Raw genomic sequence first — 7610 nt, 5'->3', positions numbered from 1 at the left:
ATATGATTCCGTATTCATATTTTAAATATTTAAATCATATTTATGTTGGATTTTATGTCATAAAACTCATAGATAGTAAATATATTCCATTGACAGTTATTCATAAAGTGTTATTACAATAATTTGAATAAATGTTATTGATTATATTATTAGTTGTCTTAAGAACCCAAATCCAATAAACTAAAATCTTAAGTTGTTTGATAAGTCTTGAACAGTATTGTAAGCCCCCAAAGTTTCGAGGTATGTTCTCAGCATAGTTACTTTATTTTATTGAGAATTTAATTTGTTGGGTGCAAAGTTATTTAAGTTCGAAGAGGAAATGAAAAGAAAAAAGAGAATATAATTTTTATAATAATATAAAATAATGTAATATAAAATAATATAATATAATTATATTATAGTATTAGTATTACTATATATTATTATTATTATTTTAAAATGAGGAACCCTCACGCGTGGCTTTACCCCGTTTCTCAATCTTTTCATCCAAATCTCACCCTTCTCCTTTGTTTTTTTGTCCGACCATTTTCGCCCAAGCCCAGTCGCCCCTATTCTATTTCCTGTCCGAGTGAAGCTCGTAGCCTTCCACAACGTTGAAGCCCACCGCTGTTCGGCCCTCTTTTTGCGTCGAACGCAAAGGAAATGCTGCCACTCTCCTTTCCCTCCCTTCAGTTTCGCAGCCGTCGAGACCCCGCAAAGCTCTGCCCTTCTCTGTCGCACACTGTTGCATGGAGGCGTCGTGTTTCTCATTAACAAAGGAGCCTGTCCACATGAAGCCATCCTCTGTCGCTTTGCCTTCTTCTTTTTTTGTCCTAGTCCTCGTCGAGTCGTCTTCAAGCTGAGCCACCAGCTAACTCTTCACTTGTTCTTGCTGCCACTTCTGCCTTGCTATGAGTCTTGTGGTAAGGTTATTTTATGAGTTTTGATAGTCGTTTCCATAGTCGTTTTAAGAGTAAATATCTAATTAATTGTTGGATTTAAATTGTGGATTCTGTAAGGTGTTGGATTTGAGTTCGTGGATTATACGACACGGTCAGTTGGAGCTAGATTCTCCATCTTACTTGGGTAAGTCGTGGGTGTCACATTGGTGTGAATTGGAAGGAATTTGATTATAAAAGCATTTGATTTTATGTTTGTTTATGGTTAGGTTGATTCTTTAGACTTCAATTTGATTAAGGAAGCATAGATAAACTTTAGGTAAGAGATTTCTACTATTGGACTAATTTGAGATTGACACATATTGACTTATATGAAAATTATGATATAGTGACTTGGTTCGACTGTTTGTATAGATAAAGTATTGCTAGTTTATGCTTTTGACTCAGTATAGACATCATGACTAATATGTACAATTTAGTTATCTTGATGGGCTCTGACGTTGATTGAGTTTAAACGCCTGGGCTGTTATGTGTTGTTTATATATACATATATATATTGATGGTTCGTGCTGTTGATTGAGTTTAGGTGAGTTGACTATTATGTGTAGTTGGATGTTGATGGACTATGCTGTGGGTTGAGTTTAGATGGTCTAATTGTCAGGTATAGTTAGATAGTGATTGTTTATACATTTGACTGGATTTGGATAGCGTGACTGTAATGTATGGCCTGACTATAAGTATATTGACGAAAGTTACTGTTGGTTGAACTTAGATTGTTGATTGAACTTAGATTGTTAACTCGTTAAGCGTAAAAACTGAACTATTAGTTTGATTTGTATTTTGAAGTGACTATCATGGACTATTTAGGATGGATAGAGGGGTAACTGTTAGCTTTATCTATGGATGGTATACCTTGCAGGCAAGATGTCCTACGGGATCACCACATGTTGTATATCTGATGGGATCACTGGATTGATATGTGCATCCGACGGGATCACTAGACTGATATGTGCATCCCATGGGATCACTAGACTGATGTGTGTATCCTACGAGATCATTAGACTGTTATGTGCAGGGTACCCCTAATAGGAAGCTAATTGTTCTTACCCTTAACGGGACCAATAGTGGGCCTCTTACTGATATATATATCTTACACTCACCCTTTATGTTTAACTTTTTAAGGCAAAGGTAACGCGAGAGGTAGACCGGTGAGGGGCAAAAAGGATTCGTGAATGCCTTATGGAAATGTATATTTTAAATGCTTTTTTTTCTTAGTTTGTTTTGAGGATTGAAAATGAGTCAGGTTTAGGACATTTATTTGTTTTGCTTTGTTTTGATGATTTCCTAGACGATGTTGTGAACGTTGAAATTGTTTTAAATAGGGCTCGAAGACAGTTTTCTTTATTTTTTATGTTTATTGAATTTAAACAGGATTTATGAAATTATTTTGTCTTGATGGAGTGTCTTAGTAATAAAGTAATGACATCAACTTAGTCTGAAAAGTTGGGTCGTTACAAGTATGTAGAGATATATGGGGATTGATGTTCATAATCAGCTTAAAGGGTTATACTATAGGGATAAAGATGGGTACCTTATCCTGATAACACTATGGATATGGCTCACTTTGTATTTGATATAAACGCAATGATCCAACACATTCATGTAGGTGACATGCAAGTGTTTGTATCCTATGCAATGAGTTTGCATAAGATCTGACCGCAAAATAGTAAACTACTAGATGTAACTCCATTAACTAGTTAGGTTTTTATTTCATTAGGATGACCTAGGTAACTTAGTTTTAATCTTGAGTGTATTATGAACTCCTGTTTGTACGGGTGAGAATGGCAAGATTGTCGACTCAATATGCTTATCATTTTGAGGACAAGAACGAGCGAGGAGCTGGAAGTATAATCACACAAGATGGAATTCACTCTTTCCCGACTTTAGGGTAAGTAGATGAGTATTCTCTTAAATGGTGTCTCCGAAACTTGAACAAAGGGTCATACTCTCTCTTTGGCATGAGAATGGTTTTTGTTTTGTGGTTGGACCATAAACAAGTTGTCACTACTACAGAAATTGGATTACTTGCCGTTAATACAATGTTAAGTAAACCTATACTTGGCGTTTTTAAAAGCGTCAAGTAATCGACTGTCAAGTATAGTCACATTACTTGACACTAAAAAACCGTCAAGTATACGTTTACTTGACATTGTATTAACATCAAGTAATTTATTGCACTTGATGCTTTTTACGTGTCAAGTAAGGTCGTATACTTGACACCTTTTACATGTCAAGTAAAATGTGTTTTGACGGTTTTTGCATGTCAAGATCGCATACTTGACAATATTTACACGTCAAGTAAGATAATATACTTGACATATATTTAACGTCATGTATATCATTTATTAATATATCAAATATACAAATTTTTTCATTTTCTATTTTATGTATCACGTACATTCATTTCAATAAAACATATCCATCAACAAAATAAACTCTCCTACCAGTAGTTATTAAATAAAAAAATGAAAAATAATTTAGTATAATAAGTAAACCAACAATAATTTTATTATTCTCAGTAATGTCATCAACAATTACAAAATTACAAAATCAATCCAACTATGCTATTAAACAAATCACAAGACTACAATTCTAGTTCAAGAAGCATAAACTTAATTAAAGAAGCTTGAAACTTAATGGCCTTGGATTTACTTGGCTTCAATAGAAACTTGAATTCCACAACCTAAACCAAAATACAACAATGTCAAGTTAAAATGGGTTCACATAGCAACATTTTATCAAATAGTTGCATTGCTTATGCCACTAAAGAATTAAAAAAAAAAAGACGAAGAATGCCATATTAATTTCTTAGTTCTTAGTGGTAAATGTCCACACTTTGATTCAAATAATTTGATTCTTAATAAATCTTTTGTAGATTAATCGATCATGGATCTTTAAGAATTTGAAAAAGAAAACTAGCCAACGCACGAGTTACGACGACCAAATTTTCAAACATTGAAATATGTTAAAATATGAACTTACGGGAGAAGGAAAGACTCTGCATCCAGTTGATTGGTTCAAGAAGCAGGTAAGATCAACCATATCCTCAAGCTTTAATAGAATGCCAATTTCTTTTTTCAACCTGCATTGTTACCACATCAAAAAGTTGTCAAAGAAAAACTTCAATCTTCTTTTAATGAAGACCAACATAACTTGGATTTCATAAAGAAATTTCTTCCACACGTTTGTAAGTATCAACCTCATCAACATTTCATTCAACTTCAACATAAAATGGGAAAAATCTAAAGATAAAAATAAATTTCAAGAATGCAAATTTCAAAAAGTGTTTCACAGCATAAACAACCTAAAAGTTGCAACTTCTGGCAGTCATTACCATTCAATTACGATGCGCTAGAAAAAAAAAACCTGATTGTTTGACACAGAATCTTAAAGTGCAGACTTGATATCCCAAATATTCTCAGTGAAATCATTATTCTCATTAAGTAGAGAAGTGTTTATATCTTTCCTAGTAGTATGGAAGTTGTTGTCCTTGTATCCATTCAAAAACTTCCAGTCTTAATTCTTTTTCCCCAATTCTATTAGAACTTGGGTCAACCTAGCTACCACCACATAACTAGCGTCTCCTTCATCCATGCTCTTAATATATACATAAAAATATAAATAATTATTTTGTGTTCGTTAGAAAAATCTCCAACCTTTTATAAACTTCAAGGTGTTCTGACATCTTATAACTTAAAAGATTTATATTTGAATATGGTTCAAATTTAGATTAAATTAAATATATGATATTTAATTTAGCAATTACTAATTAGAGAATTAATTAATAGTTTAGTTTAATTTACTTTAATTTAATTTGATTTAATTAAATTAATTAAATTAAAACTATAGGTTATGTGAGAGATATTCATTTCAATATGATTTAATTAATTAATTAATTAATCATTTTAATTTTAATATTAATTTAATTGGTTAAATTAATAGGGAGCGTGGGTGGTTTTCCCACGTTTCCTGTTTTACTCTCTTAACTTTCGAAAGAAGAGGGAGATATCGGTATGCACAAATTGATTCACATAAGAGTTTTGTGACTTTTGTGTATTTTGAATTCTTTTAGAAAAATCTCTTTAAACAAAATTTTTCCTTCTTCAATTTTGGTTCCCATAAATCAAATCTCAATCCAGAGAATAGGAAGGTTTCCAAATGGTGGTGCCCTAATTTGGAGTTTTGTAGTTCCAGAGATGTCAATAACGTACGTAAGTTTCCTGTTCTTCATTCTTTGTAATTTATTTTTTGAAAGCATGCTTAGCCTCTAGAAAATTAGCTTATGTATCTTTTTTTCCAATGAATTGGTATTTTTATATTTCCAAATTAGATTGAATAATGTTTCTGTAATTCTTTCACTATGCAAGAGCTTTTATCCCTTCAATTTAAACATAAAGCTCTATAACCGATGACTATATCATATATATTCATCAGTTTCTCTCTCTCTTACTGATCCACTATTGAACATTTGGTTTAAGATCCAACCTATAAACCGAATCCCTCAAGGGCCAATGAGAGGATGGGATCCCTTGTTCAAGACTTGGATTTAGTTTTTAAGGGAATAATCTATCTACTAACCCCAAAACGGGTAGAAGTGAATTCCATCTTGCACCCTATGTCCCTAGTTATCCTCCTGGTTTTACCCTTGAAATGGGAGACTTATTGGGCCAACGTCGTTGAGCTACCATCACCTATGAAAATCGAAGGATAATATTATTTGAACAAAAGTTCATAGTTATCTTAGGATTAAGATTAAGTTACCTAGGTCATAATAATCGAAATAGTCAGTTTATATAGTCAACAGTGTTATAACTTAAAAGTGACTATTTCATGGTTCCAGTCTTATGCAAATTCTTTACATACGATTTAGGATCATATCGTTTGTACTAACTACAAATGGGTCTCATCCATAGTATTTCAGTAATAAGGTGTCCAACCTTATTTATACACTATATACCGCTTGGGCTATAAACTCGAACTTGATCCATATTTATGTCTCTACACGAAGTTTAAGTTTATACTAAATAGCATCGGGACCTTAGTTAATTGGATTCAAGATTATAATATTCCATTTTCACTAATAAGTTTTAATAACCACTTTATTGAATAGAATATAACTTTAACTACAAACTACAAGTTTTAGAACATAAATTCCAACAACTTTATCGCTTTGCTGCACTGTGCAGCCAACCTAAGCTCGACATGCAAGCCAACTGTCACTTTGTGGTTAATTAGACATTTTCCTTGGAATGCTAACTTTATCACCTTAGAATGTTCAATTTCTTATCATCTGACGGACATTTACTTTTCTGATAGGGTCATCTAGTCCTTTCAACAAAACACCTACTTCATCATAACATACTTAGATGTAGGTAGTACTTCTCGTGTTACCATCCCAATGCTTAGTTCAAACACATGCTTATTCTTCGCCAATCAATCTCATTGTGTCACTTACTCTAACGCGAAAGAACTTAGACTCAAATATTTCTCTTTGTATCACTTTTTATCCCATCGCATTCTTCTCCGCAGAATGTGTCTTATCTACACTTAGTCAAATACTCTTATCTAATGAGGCTCCTCTCAACAAGACTCTCTTTTTAATCAGGGTCTCACATACACGATCGTGTAGTTCTTTTTAACGATGGAAAAAAGGCTTCAATTTTTAAATGATCGTATTGACCATGCTAAACAATCGTGTTGACTATGGTGAGTGATCTTTTAGATCATATCCACATGATTGTGTAGTTCTTTTTAAACGATGAAAAAATGGGTTCAAATCTAAACTATCGTGTTGACCATGCTAAATGATTGTGTTGACTAATGTAAGCGATCATTTAGATCATATCAACACAATCGTATAGTTCTTTTTAAACGATGGGAAAAAGGCTTCAAATTTAAATGATCATGTTGACAATGGTAAACAATCGTTTAGATCATGTCAAAATGTATTTAAACGGTCTTGATATTCTCGAATATGAGAAAGATGAAGTAGCTTCAAAGAATCTTGCTGAAAATGGTGAAAATGAAATAAGATATTTAAATAGAAGAATAAATCGTTTAAAAATAGTAGAAAGAAAATTTGGAAGAGGAGATAAAGAAATCTAGATGAGAAGAAATCACAAAAAAGGAAGAAGAACAAAGAGAAGTGACACAAGGACAAACTTGAAATTGTGAAAATATTTTGTTCGGCTTCATGGACTTTTGTTTTTTTGTTACACAAGTCGTAAATATTTTGGGGCTTTGTTACATTTATGTTAATTAACCTATAAAAAATGGACATTTTCAAATATAACAAAAAACTGAAACTATTTATAAAATATAACAAAATCTATCAAATTCTATAGTCCATTATAATTTTTTTGTTATAGTTTGTAAACAGTTCTATTTTTCTTTTTTTTTTTTTGTTATCCATAAAAATTCCATTAAACATTGAAGTTGACTTTTTATTATTAAAGATGTGTTTTGAAGTAATTCGAAATATGATAGAAGTGATTTTAACCATTGCAAATCGCCCTTCAATCATGCACTAATTAAGAAAACCCATATGTTTATTTACAAGGTTGATTCAAATTCAAGTGATCGTTTATGATATGTATTGAAGATGAATAAATTCATAGTTTGATGTTTGATTTTCGAAGCATTTGATAGTGATATTCTCTAAGATTGATTATT

Source organism: Cucumis melo, chromosome 1 (genome assembly GCF_025177605.1).
Source record: "Cucumis melo cultivar AY chromosome 1, USDA_Cmelo_AY_1.0, whole genome shotgun sequence".
Taxonomy (NCBI): Eukaryota; Viridiplantae; Streptophyta; class Magnoliopsida; order Cucurbitales; family Cucurbitaceae; genus Cucumis; species Cucumis melo.
Note: the sequence above shows the minus strand (reverse complement) of the source record.